The 15,904-nt window shown below is 40.4% G+C and overlaps 1 protein-coding gene across 1 annotated transcript in view; it reads right to left on the reverse strand.

The window, feature by feature from the left end:
• The window catches only part of MGST3 (microsomal glutathione S-transferase 3), a 28,254-nt gene extending 12,667 nt beyond the window's left edge, over positions 1-15,587 (reverse strand). The window contains exon 1 of the mRNA XM_072648763.1: positions 14,957-15,587. The gene's annotated coding sequence lies outside the window, so the exon portion shown is untranslated. The remainder of the gene's footprint in view (positions 1-14,956) is intronic.
• Between the last annotated feature and the right edge of the window lie 317 nt (positions 15,588-15,904).

The raw sequence follows: 15,904 nt of genomic DNA on the forward strand, positions 1-15,904 counted from the left end.
AAAAAGAAAAATTCCCTTGCCATAACTGTGAGATCTGGGCCATTATATATAGGATATAGGGAAATGCTGGTTTAGCTAGACCACCCAAGGTAACCTTCAGACGTTACTCTCATATAGAACATTTTAAATATCTGAAAGATTAGAGGTATCAAAGGCAAACTATACTAAATGACATCAAATCTACCTTGCTTAAAAGTATTGTAAGGATTTCTGAATGAGCTGGTATGGATAATTCCCTTCATAGACAAAGCAGGTCCTTTGAGTCTGAATGGGTGGTCATGGTGATTTATTGCTGTTGGAAGAAAGAAGGTCAACTATCTAGTTATAAGCCTCTTGGAGCTTAGTTAGGTTCATCTTCAGAACCAGTCACCAGGCCCATATGAAAAGACTTCTCAACTGTAAGGCAACTAACATTTATTATGCTTCTACTATGTGCAAAGCACTGTTGGAGCTCATTTGTTCCATTGGCATTGTCCTTGTGAACCCAGGGTCATCTTTCTGCCATCATGAGGAAACAGAATCAGTTTTTTGTGACGTCTATATTCCAACACTTTTAACAGTGCACAGGGAGTGGAGAAATGGTGAGGCATGATGGGAAACAAACAAAAAAACCCTCACACATAGCACAATTCACTCTGGATTTAAAACAATATGATCAATACTTGCTGAATTCCTGCTCCGGGGCAGTCACAGCCATTCCCTAGAGAGTACTTGTCATAGAGCTAATAGGTATCTTAAAGCCAACTGACAGGGTTTGAGTAGCTGATAAAACAGACATAGCTACTCCCTTTGGGAACTGAAAAATGGTTTTTCCTTTTCCTGGGTGTACCATGTGTCCCGTACATTTTGTCACTCTTGTGTAGTTTTTTGTTAGCCAGTTCATTCTTTCAACAGCATGAGGACCTCTTTGAGGACAAGGACTTTGTTCCTTGTTTTTTTTTTTTAATTTTAAATTTTAATTTTTAAAAATTATTTTATTTGTTTTCAGTTTTGTACAATCACTTCCCTTGTTTTTTTTTTTTTTAAGTTCAATGTTTAAAAGGAGAGGTTGCTTAATTAGCTGGTACTCTGGTTGCAGGAGTGTCATTCCATATTATGCAATATTACAGAACTATATGGCTGGGGGACACAAGTAAAATGCCTTGAGAAGTTATAGGATCATAGATTTAGTCAACCCTCTCATTTTAAGATGAGGACATTGAGACAGAGAGATGAATTGATTTGTCTAAGGACCATACTTGTAATAAGTGGTAGAGTTGTGATTCAAACTTCAGTTCAGTGACTCCCAAATTGAGTGCTCTTGGGTCTTCAAGCAAAGACTGGATAATCCAGGTTTGTTATAGAGGGGATTCCTTTGTGATATGGCTGATAGATGGCCACTTAAGTCCCTTCCAACTATCAGATTCTGTGTTCTGAGTTGTGTTGCTTGGTAGTCTCTAAAGAATTCAATGTGATTATCACCAAAAAAGCAATGGAGAGGACTATGGTGGGAGTGGGCAGGCTTCAACACTTACAAACAAGTAATTAGCAACCAAGAAGTGTAAAGGATATCAAGGAAAGTATGATTCAAAAAGAATATGGGCTGGTTGTGTTAAGAGCAAGGATGAACAGTGAGGATAAAGACTTAATCAAGAATCCTAGTACTTTAGATGGGTCCTTTGTGGTGTTCTTATGAGGATCTGAGGAGAGCTGCACAGGTGGGTCTGGAATAGTCCACTGACATCTTAATCATTGTTTGTAGGAACATGAACTGCAGTCCACTTAAGCCTCATCCAAGGGAGTTAGAGTTTCATAACATCAGGCTTGAGAGCAATGTTATAAAGGAAATCTCCTAAAAGTCTTTTAGAATTTTCACTAGGAACTAGTGAAAATAAAGAAATAAATAGGGTAGGAAGAAGAGCCACTGAAAAAAAGTGAAGAAGTAGAAGGAGGACCAGGATAGTGTCATAAGGTCAAGGAAGATCCAGGTAGTCACAGAATTATAGATTCTGAGACTCTTCTGAGAATCAGAGCTGAAAGGGACCTCAGTAGCCATATTGTGCAATCCATAACTTACAAAGAATTTCTTTTATACTATAACTGACAAGTAACCACTTAGCTTGGGTGCCTCCAACAAAGGGGGAATCTTCATTCCTTAGGGTAGCCCATTCTATTTTTGTATAGTCCTACTTAGAAAGCTTTTCCTTGCATGAAGACTCAGTTTCTTTCTTTGCAACTTCTACCTAATGTTCCTAGTTCTGCCCTCTGAGAAACAGAACATATCTAATCACTCTTCTACATGAAGGGCCTTCAAATATTTGAATACACTACAATGTTACTCCTCACCTGCACCCCATCTTTTCTTCAGGCTAAATTCCCTCAGTTCTTTCAACTAAATCTCATATTATTTATCATTCTGGTGGCCTTCCAACTTATCTATGTTCTTAAAATGTGACACCTCAAACAGAACACTATGCTATTTGTAGATATGGTCTGACTAGGGTATAGTACAATGAGACTATTACCTCCTTATCCCTTATGTTTCTTTTAATGCAACCCCAAACTGCATTAGCTTTATTGGTTCCTCTAGTACACTGTTGATTTACTTTAAGTTTTCAGTCAACCAACCTCACCTTTGCTCCCCCTATCAAAAAAAAACCCAACCCAAACCTATCTAACCATGACTCCCTACCTTTAGCAGTCTGCTAAAGGTTATTTGAGAATTTATTTTTAAAAAAACAGAGGTGTACATTATTCATATATATTTCTATATAAATATATTATATTTATAAATATAAATATGTATTACATTTCTATTCATCTTGTTTTAGCCCAGTGTTAAAATATTTTTGGATACCAACATCCAGGGTATCTAGATATCCCTACCATCTGTGTATCATCTACACATTTGATAAGCAGTCTATCAATATCCCTAACTAGATCACGGTAAGAATTAACAGCATAGAGAAAGATGCATATACTCTAGCTCTTCCACCCCAGTCCATAAAATACCTATAAAAAATGACTCTAAACAAATTCAAGAGCAGCAGAAGCCACAAAACAACAGAGTGAAAGAGATTTCCAGCCCAAGGTAGCCTGAAAGGCCGACAGGAAATGTCTATTACATGGGGCATGGAAGAGGGAGCAGCCCACAGAATCCAGCCCAGCCTTGAAGAGCTCGAAAAGGATTTTGAAAATCAAGTAAGAGAGGTGGAGGTGAAATTGGGAAGAGGATGATACAAGAAAGTCATGAAAAGCAAGTCAACAGCTTGCTTAAGGAGACCCCCGAAAATGCTGAAGAAAATAACACCTTTAAAAATAGGCTAACTCAATTGGAAAAAGAGGTCCAAAAAGCCAAGGAGGAGAAGAACGCTTTAAAAAGCAGAATTAGCCAAATGGAAAAGGAGATTCAAAAGCTCACTGAAGAAAATAGTTCTTTAAAAATCAGAATGGAGCAGATAGAAGTTGATGACTTTATGAAAAACCAAGAAATTACAAAACAAAATCAAAAGAATGAAAAAATGGAAGATAATGTGAAATATCTCATTGGAAAAACAACTGACCTGGAAAATAGATCCAGGAGAGACACTTTAAAAATTATGGGACTACCTGAAAGCCATGATCAAAAAAAGAGCCTAGACATCAATTTTCATGAAATTATCAAGGAAAACTGCCCTGATATTCTAGAACCAGAGGGCAAAATAAATATTGAAAGAATCCACCGATCACCTCCTGAAAGAGATCCAAAAAAGAGAAATTCCTAGGAACATTGTGGCCAAATTCCAGAGTTCGCTGGTCAAGGAGAAAATATTGCAAGCAGCCAAAAAGAAACAATTCTAGTACTGCAGAAATACAATCAGGATAACACAAGATCTAGCAACTTCTACATTAAGGGACTGAAGGGCTTGTAATATGATATTCCAGAAATCAAAGGAACTAGGATTAAAACCAAGAATCACCTACCCAGCAAAACTGAGTATGATACTTCAGGGGAAAAAATGGTAATTCGATGAAACAGAGGACTTTCAAGCATTCTTGATGAAAAGACCAGAGTTGAATAGAAAATTTGACTTTCAAACACAAGAATCAAGAGAAGCATGAAAAGGTAAACAGGAAAGAGAAATCATAAGGGACTTACTAAAGTTGAACTGTTTACATTCCTACATGGAAATATAATTTTTGTAACTCTTGAAACTTTTCTCAGTATTTGGGTAGTTGGAAGGGTTATACATACATACATACATATATACATACATATATATATATATATATATGATAGAGAACACAGGGTGAGTTGAATAGGAAGGGATTATATCTAAAAAAATAAATTAAGGGGTGAGAGAGGAATATATTGGGAAGAGAAAGGGAGAAATGGAATGGGGCAAATTGTCTCTCACATAAAAGAGGCAAGAAAAAGCTTTATCAATAGAGGGGGGAAAACGGGGAGGTGAGAGGGGAAAAGTGAAGCTTACTCTCATCACATTTGGCTTAAGGAAGACCTAACATGCACACTCAATTTGGTATGAAAATCTATTTTACACTACAGGAAAGTAGGGGAGAAGGGGATAAGTGGGGTGGGGGGGATGATGGCAAATGGGAAGAAGGAGCAATGGGAAGAGGGATGGGTGGGGAGGGAGGAAGAGAAGTTGGAACTCAAAGTTTTAGGAACAAATGTTGAGAATTGTTTTTTTCATACAACTGGGAAATAAGAAATACAGGTAATGGGTTATAGAAATTTATCTTGCCCTAAAAGACAAGAGAAAAGATGGGGATAAGGGAAGGGAGGGGTGTTAGAAGGGAGGGCATATTGGGGGAAGGGGTAATCAGAATGTACAACATTTTGAGGTGGGGGGAAGGGAGAGATGGGGAGAAAATCTGGAACTCAAAATTTTGTGGAAATGAATGTTGAAAACTAAAAATAAATAAACATTAAAAAAAAAATTAACAGCATAGGGCCAGGAACAAGAACTGTGTAACATTTCACTAGAGACCTTCCAAGCTGAAATTAAAAAATTAAAGATTTCCTTGGAGCTGGCCATCCAACTATTTCTGAATTCATCTAATATTATCTACTCATTCCTATTCATTCCATCTAGTCCACCTTTGTTAAACATCTTATTAAAACACAGGCAAGTTTAGCGTATCTACAACATAGCTGTGCTTTTTCAGTTTAGCAGCCCTGTTAAAAAAGTTAGGCTGGTGAGATCGAGTAGGATTAAAGGCATTTTGATTCCATGGGAACATTACTTTCCTTCCTCCCTCTCCCTCAATATTTACTAAACACCCCTTTAAAAATAGTCTAGAATTTTGTTAGGAACTGAACTCAAAGTTCACTGGCCTATAATTTGCAAGTTCTATTTTAATTCATTTTTGGAAAGATGAATAAACACTTTGCCTTGATCAAGAGTAGTATCTTTTGATCTTTGCTGAATCACTGATTGTGATCTTTGACACAACTGTTACATACCATGAGATATTTAGGAGAATAAAGTCTTTGAGTTGGATTTAGTAATTAATTAAGAGCCAAATAAGTTGAAGAGAGTTAAGCAGTGAGAAAGTGTTAAAGAGCAGAGGCTCAAATCAATCCTCTTAATGTGTTTCCTGAATTTTTGCTTTAGCAGTGTCCTCTTCTTTACACCTATCCTCTTGCCTACGTTCAGTCCTATCTATTGTCACTGGATCACTCTGTCTATGTGGGTCTCTCTGTCCTCTGAATGCCTTTCATATCTGCCCAACATCCATATCGCAGTGCAAGGATACAAGAAAAGTAAACTAATAATAGCTGCAAGAGAGTGAACCTGTTTTCTTCGTAACCAGACTATAAGTTCCTTGAGGGCAGGGTCTGTTTCTCATACTTCTTTGTACCCCACTCAAAGCTCTGAAGGCAGTTATAGATCCCAAGGCTAAGCTCCATCCAAAGGGACATTTATCAGGTCTGAAATAGGATGGGTAAAGCCTAGACTTTGCCCTTTCCATTTTGGGCATATCCCCAATAGTTGCCAAAGAGAAGAAAACTTCTGAGCCAGGCAAGGTGGAGCTAATCAGCCTCAGTCTGCTAAAGGTTATTTTATTTACTGAATGCTTGGCTTGGCCAGCTGTTTCCAAAACACTCTTGTTGGTTACTTCTTGTGATGTCTATTGATGTGGGGGATGCTTAAGAAAAGCACTTTACAATGTTAGTGAGTGAGTCAAGAGATTACAGATTTAGAGTAGGAAGAGACCTTGGGCATTATTCAATCCTTTCATTTTACAGATGAGAAGACATTAATCTAAAGAAGTTAAGTACTTGCCTAAGGTCACCCAAAAGTGGCAGAGCTGAGATTTGAACTGAGGTCCCCTGACTGGAAATACAGTGCTCTTTGCTTTGATAGATTTGCAATTTCAGAGGCATCTATCCCCCATTAATATAAACCACAAGCCCTCCATTCCTTATCATAAGGGAAAAATAGCCCACAGTTTCTTGAAAACAAAATGATTAGTTTATGACCTGCACTCTCTTTCATGATCATAGTGATGAACCAGAATAGACTTTTCAACAAAACACCCACGCCCCGTTTTTTCATGCCTCAGACTCTAGAATATCCAAGTTCAAATCCTGCTTCTGACACGTACTGGATTTGTGACACTGGCCAAATCATTTCACCTTCTAGCTGACTTCTACAAGTATAACTGAATTTATTTTTTGTTACCTTTTAAGTTCCAAGCTGTCTCCCCCACTCCACAATAGTGAAGACTACCATTTGACACAGGTGTAGGGGTGTGTGTGTGTGTGTGTGTGTGTGTGTGTGTGTGTGTGTGTGTATCTGTGTGTACACATACATATATATCTATATCTGTAAAACCCATAGTATGCATACTTCTACTGATCACTTCTCTCTCTGGAGAGGACCTTCATAGGTCCTTTGCAGTTGATAAGAATATTTATAATACTCATAGGTGACTTTTAAAAACTCTTAAGTTGCAGAGGTGCTGACTTTCATTGATAAAGGGAGTTTCCTAGATTCATGCGATCACAGGTCTGGTCCCTAACCCTATTTTCAAGATAATACAAGTATGAAGCAATTCATAAACTGAATTATTACAAACTCTTAAAACATCCAATTTGGAGATCCAAAACGAAACAGTCTTAGTCTCCAACCTTGCTGCACAAAGCTTGATTTAGTTAGGCCTAACTATCAGTCAGGGGATGAGCTGACCAGTTCTAGCTGAGAAGTGTACTACCTATGCAATGGGGACTGGGATCCGAGTCTGAGCTGTTCCTTCTATACCCCAGGATGCATTTCAATTATATTCTTAAGACTTCATGCTACCTGGCTCAATCCCCATTAAAGAAATGATCACTTCTAGTATGAATGTAAGATGTTTCCTTTTTAAAGAGAGTTTTTGATTCTATTTGTTGTGGTATTCAGTTCATTTAGTGATCCTTTAAATAAAAATAAACCCAAAACAACACACCCCTATTCTAACTGTGATTACTGGGGCTAAAACTTCTTAATTGGTTTATGCATGGAATAAGGGTTTGTATATGAGTACAGAAAGCGTATTCTTTTCCCAAACTGGATCACACTTGAGATGCAAGGTCAGCATGAAAGGTGATGCACAGTAGCACAGCAGCATTTCCCAAACTAAACGATATTGCTATCTTGTATAAAATGTAAACTGGCCACAGCAACTGTCAACGGCTGAGGGGCAGGGGAAAGACTGGGCATTATTTAAATTTTTAAGGTAAGTAGGAGGAGTTTGTGGTATTAAGAGTCAAAGTAGCCTGGGAAAATTTTTCTGCTGGGGATCTTTGGTTGGAAATCTTATCTCAGTCAAGACCCAAAGGGACCGTATGCTTTTATTTGAAATTGTGACTATTACAAACTCTCAACAGCTTAAGAGTAAGAGTATCTGTTGTAGAAAGACAGAATATCTGAGAGTTTTAGAAGAAACGGCCAACTCCTCACTTTGTTTTGAGATGAGTTTTAGAATAAACTTTGGCTAAGGTACTTTCTTCTTTAGTAATGCCTTTCACTGGTGAAGGTTTTTCAAAGGTAGGACTTCACCTAACCTTTTCTGCAATTTTGTATTTCTGGATCTGCTCTTATCTTAGTTAGGCAGGAGTGCCTTCTATTGCACGAAGGCTAAGCTAACAGTATTTCTGAGTTAAACTTAAGTAAACTCAACTGGGTGTGGGGCCCTCCTTCACCAATCAGATTGTTTCCTTACAACATACCTAATTTCCCAGCACAAAGTCCACCTGACCAAAACTTATACTATGAAGTAATTTAAAAAAAGTCCTTTCCATCTTACCTAACACCTGAGCCAGGCTTCATTCCTCATATGGAATATGAAAGTTCACATGAAAATTCTAGTACTACAACTAATTTTGTTTAAAAACCATGGATCTATTGAGTCTTTAATTAATAAAGCAATCTCTTTTATTAAGCAGCAGCAGATATAGTGAATTCAAGTCAAAACATGTGTTAAACACCTGCTGGGACAAAGGGTGATAAGGCCTGGTGCCAAAAATGTCAGTGCCCTGCCCTTAGGGAAATTCTATTGTTTGAGGGTTGGGGAGAAGAGTTGGAGGAGAATATATAGCACATACACATAAGTAAATCATAAGGTAGTGAAACTGCAATGTCATTAAAGGCTAAATAGTGAGTTTCAGAAAGATTAAATAAGAATAAATTTTCTTAAATTCAAAACTTGATTATCTATGTCAGTGGAGTTCCAGAGAAAGCACGTTTCCAGGAGTGGGCTATTTCCAATTCTTTTCCCACTTTTAGGCCTCAACTCAGCTGGGCTAGCAGACTACCAGGCAAATGGAGTCAGGTCTCTGGTCTCCAGCACTGTACTTGAATACAACTGGAGCCTGTGAAAGGTCTAGGGAAAAAAATGGAATCTAGCTTTATTTAAGTAAACATTGCTGGAATTCCAACTCTCCAAATGAAAGGTCAATGTGTAGTGCTTTTTAACACAATTGAAAAAAAAAAGTAAATACCCATGAAAGGCAGCATGGTATAATGGATACAGGGCTGGTCTAAGATCTTTGAAGACTTGGGTTCAAGTCTCACTTCTGATATATGCTATATGACCTGGGCAAATCATTTAATATCTCACTGTTCTAGGCAACTCCCTAGGGCTGTCAATCACAAAGAAGATGCTAGGCTACTACATTGGTGGAAGCAGTTTTCTCACCCAAGTTTTCCCCATACTAACAAAAGGACATGGTTATTAACATGACTTAGATATGAAACTTTTCCAAATCTGGGCATGTTAAGTCCAATACAACACTTTTTGTATAATACGACCAGTAATGAAGACAGTCACCAAATTCATTCCCTTCCCCTTGGAGAGAGAAGAGGAGGGATCATCATTGGTGTAGATACTGTCTAGTGCTTAGCTATATGGGACAAGCTCTCAACTGGTATGAGTCAGCTCTGTTAAGGGCAAAACCAGGACATTACCTGTTCCCTTGTCTCTGGATCCACACTTTGGTGGAAAGAGGTATTAAAACAATCTCAAATGAAACAGAATTTCTTCTTCTCTTGGAAAAGAATCTTAAAAAAACTAGATTGGTGGCAAACTCCAAATCTCCTACTTTGAGTCGTGAAGAAAAGAAAAGCAAAGACATAAAACCCCTATAAATGCATATGTCCAAAGCCAGTTTTCCCAGATGTGCCCTTGCAAGTTCAGGTTGGGTCCTGTCTGTTACACCATGTTTATTTGGAGTTTAGTGTTACTTCCTTTAGTTCTCAAATAATGTAACCTTTTGGGTAAATACTGTTAGTTTGTTTTACAAATGGGAAAAGTCTAAATGAGTAGGGAAGAGAAAGAATAAAATTCACAAGCAGTAGACGAGTTTGTGGCCAGAGCTAATTTTTCCAAATCCTACAACAATTTAGCAACAGGATAGTTAGAAAGCACTGAATTTGGAGATGGGAGACTGGGGTTTATTTTCCAACTCTGAGGCTTATTAGCTACGTGACCATGGGCAAGTCATAATTTCAAGTTATATCCTGAGAGTTAAAACAGGGTTTGTTCTACATTTCTCATAGCTCTGAGAGTTAAGTGCTTTGGAAATGCTGAAATGCATTTAAAGGTTAGTTATCATTATCAACAACAGTTAAAGAAAATCATCTTTGATTTGATATGTCAATACCTTAGCACATGTAACTTTTCCCAAATGGAATTCCCTTTCAATGTCTGAAACCATGTACATTACTTTCTTCTAGAACTACCTTAAAACCTGCCTCCTCCAGGAAGGCTTCCTGAAGTAATCTTATTTAACTCTGATCATTTTTTTAACAATTTATTCATTCTATACATCAGACATACAGTATTTCTGAATAAGTCTACATTGTTGCCCTTGTATGATCTACTAGATGGATTAGCTTCTAATGTAATTCTTAGACCTCCCCAAACTAGAATGCACTGCAGCACATAGATGTCCAGGAAGTAGTTAACTAGCTGAAGAAGTGATGTTGATTTCAGCCTGAGATTTCCGGCCATATGGAATTTCTCTGGGGAAAAAAAAAAGTTCAGAAAGAGCTCCAAACTGAACAGCAAGCCTTCACCCTTAACAAGTTAATGCTGTCCTTGGACTCTACACTCTAACACAAGGATACGAGCCACAGGAAGGAGAATGTCTCCCAAGTTCTCTAGTTTTTGGAGGGTATCAGTTTTTCTTCTTGGTGTCTGTTGTATGGCCAATAGTACTAATAATACATATAAAACTATGGCAACTTTCCAGATAATTCTTTTGCCTCATGGTAGCTCACGAATTTAAATCCCAAGACACAAGAGGGAGATCTTTGGTCATACTTAAGGAACATGGGAAGCTATGGAGGATAAATAGTTATAGAGGAGAAAAAGACAACGCTAGAAAAAAAATGTAAGCTTTCAACCCCCCTCCCACACCCACCCCCAGTCTAACAAAAGAAATGCTGGCAGCCTAGAGCTGATTCTCAGGAGCCTGCAGCATCACCAGCTGTGCTCCAGCACCACCAGCACATGGGAGGTGTTTAGCTCCAACATGCATAAATCTCTGCATAGCTTTATTAAAAATGTGGTCATAGGCACATTCCAAACTGAAGAGATAAAATATTACTTTTTAAAAATGCTATTAACAGGTAAATTGAGGCAGATTCACAATGGCCACTAAAGAGTTACAACTTCATCTAGATGAGATTTGCACTTTGGCTCAAATAGAGTCATAGGTATCTGATTTCCTTGACAGGAAATTCCCTCAACCAATGGAGGGCAGCACTTTCCCTTCAACTACAAGATGCCTAGACTAGGGCTTTCAAACACCTGGCTATGGGAACAATGCAGTGTGTAAAATTTCGGAGTGTGGCCAAAACCAGATTAAAATTTTGGAAATGTTTAACAAAATAAATAAAAATACAATACAGATAATGTTAATCTCTGGTTTTCTAAGTCAATATGCTGCTTGTAGGGATCCTTATGAATACCCTTCTGCTATCTGAGTTTGACACCACTGCAGTAGTCGGTATCAGAGACAGAACAAGATCCTATATCTTCCTGGATCACAGTTCAGCTCTCACTCTGCTAAACCACACGGTCTCAAATTCACAAAAACTGTTAAGAGAGAAGGAACAATGGCAGATATGACTGGATTTTTGAAAAAATAATAATTTCTTTTTAAATGCATCTTTTTTTGTGTGTGCTAAAGTGCTTACCTTCCTAACTATAATCAAATAGTTATATCAGCTTGATTCCAAAAACATATAAGCCGGGCAGTGACAGAAAGCAAATAGACAAGAACGTAATAGAAAATAAGCAAAAAGTAGCCCCAAATCAAATAATCTACCCAGACATACTTCACCTGAAGATAATGAGTTGATGGTTAAAATGTTTTAGTAGTAAAGGAAGTCATAAACATCCTTCAGATTGTGAAAAGATTCAATGGATTGCAATAAGAATATTCAAATACTCAAAAATGGCAGTAATAAATGCTTCTAGGTGGCACAGTGGATAGTGTGCTAAGCTTGAAGTTAGGAAGACTTTTCATCCTGAGTTCAAATTTGACATCAGACACTTACTAGCTGTGTGACCCTAGACAAGTCACAACCACAACTACCTCCAAAACCCTCAAAACAAAAGACTTGGAAGGCAGGAAGGGGCCAGGTTGTGAAAAACTTTAAATGACAAATGGAAGAGTTTATGTTTGGTCATGGAAGTGAGACTTACTGGGGTTTACTGAGAAAGGGGAGTACAAGGTCAGACTTTTGATTTTGGAAAATCACTCTGGAAGGCTGTATGGAGATAAGAGATCAATCCAGAGGTGCAATAGTCCAGGCAAGAGGTGACAAGCGCCTGAAATAAAGGGGTAGATGTGTAACTAGAGAGATGGGGACATATACAAGAGTAAACATGGTAAAGAAAAGATTTGGCAGTTACTTGCCTGGGGAGCTACGAGGATGTGGTACCCTCAATAGTGACAGGAAGTTGGGAAAGAGAAGAAGGTTTTGGGAAAAAGATAACAAGTTCTGTTTTGAACATAACGAGTTTGAAAGCATGAAAGGGAAAGTTCAAAATGTCCAATACTCAGAAATTATAAATATATATATATGCATGTTATATATACATACACACACATATGTATATGCATGCTGCATAGAGATAATTAAACCCAAGGGATCTAATGAAAATACAGAGGGAGATGGTAAAGAGAGATAAAAAGAGAAGGGGCCAGGAGAGAGCCTTTATTACAAAGATGAAAATCCAGCAAGGCCAAGAAGCAGCCAGATGACAGAAATACCAAGAGAGAGTAACATCATAAAAAACCCTGACAAAATATCTATTGGGGGTTGTGACCAATAGTGTCAAAAGCTGCAGAGAGGTCAACAAGGTTGAAGATTGAGAAAAGACTACAAAGTATGGTAGGGAAAAGACAACTGGCAAGTCTGGAGTGAGCAGTCACAGCTGAATGATGACGCTGCCATTTGTTTAGAAAAGAGGCATCATTTGTAGGTGATTCCCCCCCCACCCCAACTTTGGCAGCTGTATGGAGAATGGATTGAAGTGAGAAAGATCTGAGGCAGAGACATGGCTTAGATTGTTGATTCAGTAATCCAGGTGAGGTGATAAAGGCCTGAACTAAGGTGGTGGTCCTGTAAGTAGTGAGCGAATTGAAAGACAACCTTTGATTTTTTTTTTAAGGCCTTACTCAGTATTAAATAATCTGGCCTTGATAATGAGGACCTTTAAAGGATCTATAAGGCTTTCAAAACTCTGCCACGATTATCTACAATGACATGTCATTATCATACATAGGAACATTATTGTGTCAGAATGAACATGAACAGCTTTATTCTTCCAAAAGGATCCTAATTCATCTTCTTCATATTATAGATGAGGGTCCTGATGCCCAGAGCAGTGGAATGCTTGCTTTCCCCAAGGTCACACAGGTAGGAAAGGGGGAGAACTGGGACTTGAATCTAGGTTTTGTAACTTCTTTCCAAAACACTGCAGCTTACTCTTCTGGTTTCATCTTTAAAAATCCATTTAAACCCATCCAAGGCTCACACTATCCAACTCAATGAAGACTTTAAAAAGCCCAGCAAAATTATAACCCTTTCAAATGCTGCAGTGTGGTGTGTGCCCAATAACCTTGAGTATCTTCCATTAGCTGCAGGTTGCATGTGATCAGCAGTTTTCCCAAGAGGAGCCTCCTGCCTACAGGAGAGAACTCCTATGCAGGCTTTAGAAAGCATCTGCTAACCCAGTTTGGAAAAGCTAGGGATGTGGAATCAGAGGATCTGAGTCCTAGATCTAGCTCTGCTATTTACTACTGGTATGACCACAGGCATGTCATTGAACCTTTCTCTGCCTCAGTTTCCCCACAGGTAAAAACGAGGTGGTTGGACTAAAATGACACTCGGTTCTTTTCGCTTTAAATCCCCAGATTCAACCCTACACTCTTGCTTCAAGGAAATTCACCACGGTAACAAACGCTGGGGGCAATCCCCCAAACCCTTCCTACTATCCTGTTTCTCCCCAAAGGATCATCACTACCTCCAGCAGCCTTTAGCTTTCCGCTTTTCCCCACCCCCGGCGCTAATACGTAGCTAGTAAACTCTAGAGATCAAAAAAGAAGGCATTAAAGATGGAAGTTTGACAGAGAAGTCACAACTTCAGGGAATGACTCAAGGGCAGAAGCCTTCCAGCACTCCAAAGTCCCGCAGCCCCACCCTGGTTCCACTGGGTCTCTCTGCATCATCGGTACTGGGAGAGCTCCTAACAATCGTTCCGCAAATGCCAAGCAGTATTTTAAAGTTCCATCCCAAACAGGGCCTGTCCCCCGGCCCCGGCCCCACCATCTGGCCTCTACTGCACAGGAGAGCAAACCGACACACACGTGCAAGTACAAATGGATGAACGCTGCCGCCAGGCAGGGGAAAAGGAGAGCCCCAATTCCCTGGGCGGGGACCGGCTCCTAGCAACAGCCCCGCCGCCCCCGCCCCTGCCTTCCCCAAAGGGAGTCTCGCGGGCTGCATCCGGGGCTGCTTGCCTACTAGGCCAGCTCGGAAATCCCAAAGTCATCGAAAGAGGCCCGGGCAGCCCTAGCCCCATGACCTTCAGGCTCCCCCGCGCTGCGCGTACTTTCAGTTCCGAGAGGCCCAGGGAAAGCGCTCGGGCGCGCTGTGCTGGCCAGCTCTGCACCCATCGCGGGCGGGAGGGGGTGAGAGCAAGGGAAGCCACCAAGAAAGCTCTGACCTTGGAGCTCCCCCTGGGCTACACAGCCTGCCACCCTGCTTTCTAGCCCTCTCCGCCCTTCCCCCGCCCCGCGACTCTGACAGCCTGGAAAGGGGAATGAGACGAGCAGAAAAGAGAGTCCCGAAAAGCTAATCAGCACCCCTAGCCGGCTGGGTTCTACTTAGGGTCCGGAGCAGGGGAGGCGGTAGAGCCGGAGCCAGTGGTGGGACCCTACTCAGCCTTGCAGTGCAAGCTCCCATCCGCTTACCTCAATTACCTTCACCCGACAGTGGCAAGGCGATCCGAGTAGGTAGTAGGGCGCTCTACTGACAAACAGGCAGAGAGGGGGAAAAGGAGGAGGAAAAGGAGGAGGAGGAGGAGGCTGTGCCCAGAGTGGACCACGCCCTCGGAAGAACCCCTCGCCGCAGGCCACGCCCTTTCCCTCCCTTCCCTTCCCTGGGGCGGGGCTCTGGAGTCCAGGGATGGGCTCCTGCGGAGGAGGGCTGCTGGCATCGCCGCAAACATGGCCTGATTCTTCTCTGCACTGCGACACCCCCTTTCCAAGCAGCTAACCCGTCAGGGTGGTCCTTTGTTCCCCCACGGCGCCACCAACGCTCTGCTCTTTGCCATCTCGAAGCGGGTTAACAGGAGCCGGGCGGAGCGCGTTATTACTTTCGCCTCCGCAGGCCCTCCGTAGTGCTGCTCTAGCTTTGTTTTTTAAGGTCTGCAGAGTCAAGCTTTGGATCCTGTGCTCCGTCCGTCTGGCCCGAGTACAGGGTGGAAACCGGCCTGAGGGCGGGGTTCATTGTTTTAAAAAATGCCTAGATCTGGGAGAGAGTCTGACCCTATTTGTACCCCAAGTCAGTGCCTTTTATTTATGCTTTTAAAAACTCCCCAATAATTTCCCGGTATCCTCCTTGGTAGCAAAGACAAATTTGGGCAAAAATCCAACTAGCCTAAAAGCTCCTCTACCGAAAGGAAGGAAGCATGTTTCCTTCAAGATTCTGACTTTTAATTTTATACTACCTCTGTTAGGTAAATTCTGTATTTCACTAAGAATTTGAAACAAAGTCAGTAGAGAAGTGGCATTCATGCTGGAAATTTTTACATAATTCCTGTTTGCTGATTACGTTGTTTCAGTCTTGTCTGGTGGTTCGATTCTCTCTCTCTCTCTCTCTCTTTCTCACTCTCTCTCTTCTTTTAATAATAGGTAACA

This window comes from Notamacropus eugenii, chromosome 2 (assembly GCF_028372415.1).
Source record: "Notamacropus eugenii isolate mMacEug1 chromosome 2, mMacEug1.pri_v2, whole genome shotgun sequence".
Taxonomy (NCBI): Eukaryota; Metazoa; Chordata; class Mammalia; order Diprotodontia; family Macropodidae; genus Notamacropus; species Notamacropus eugenii.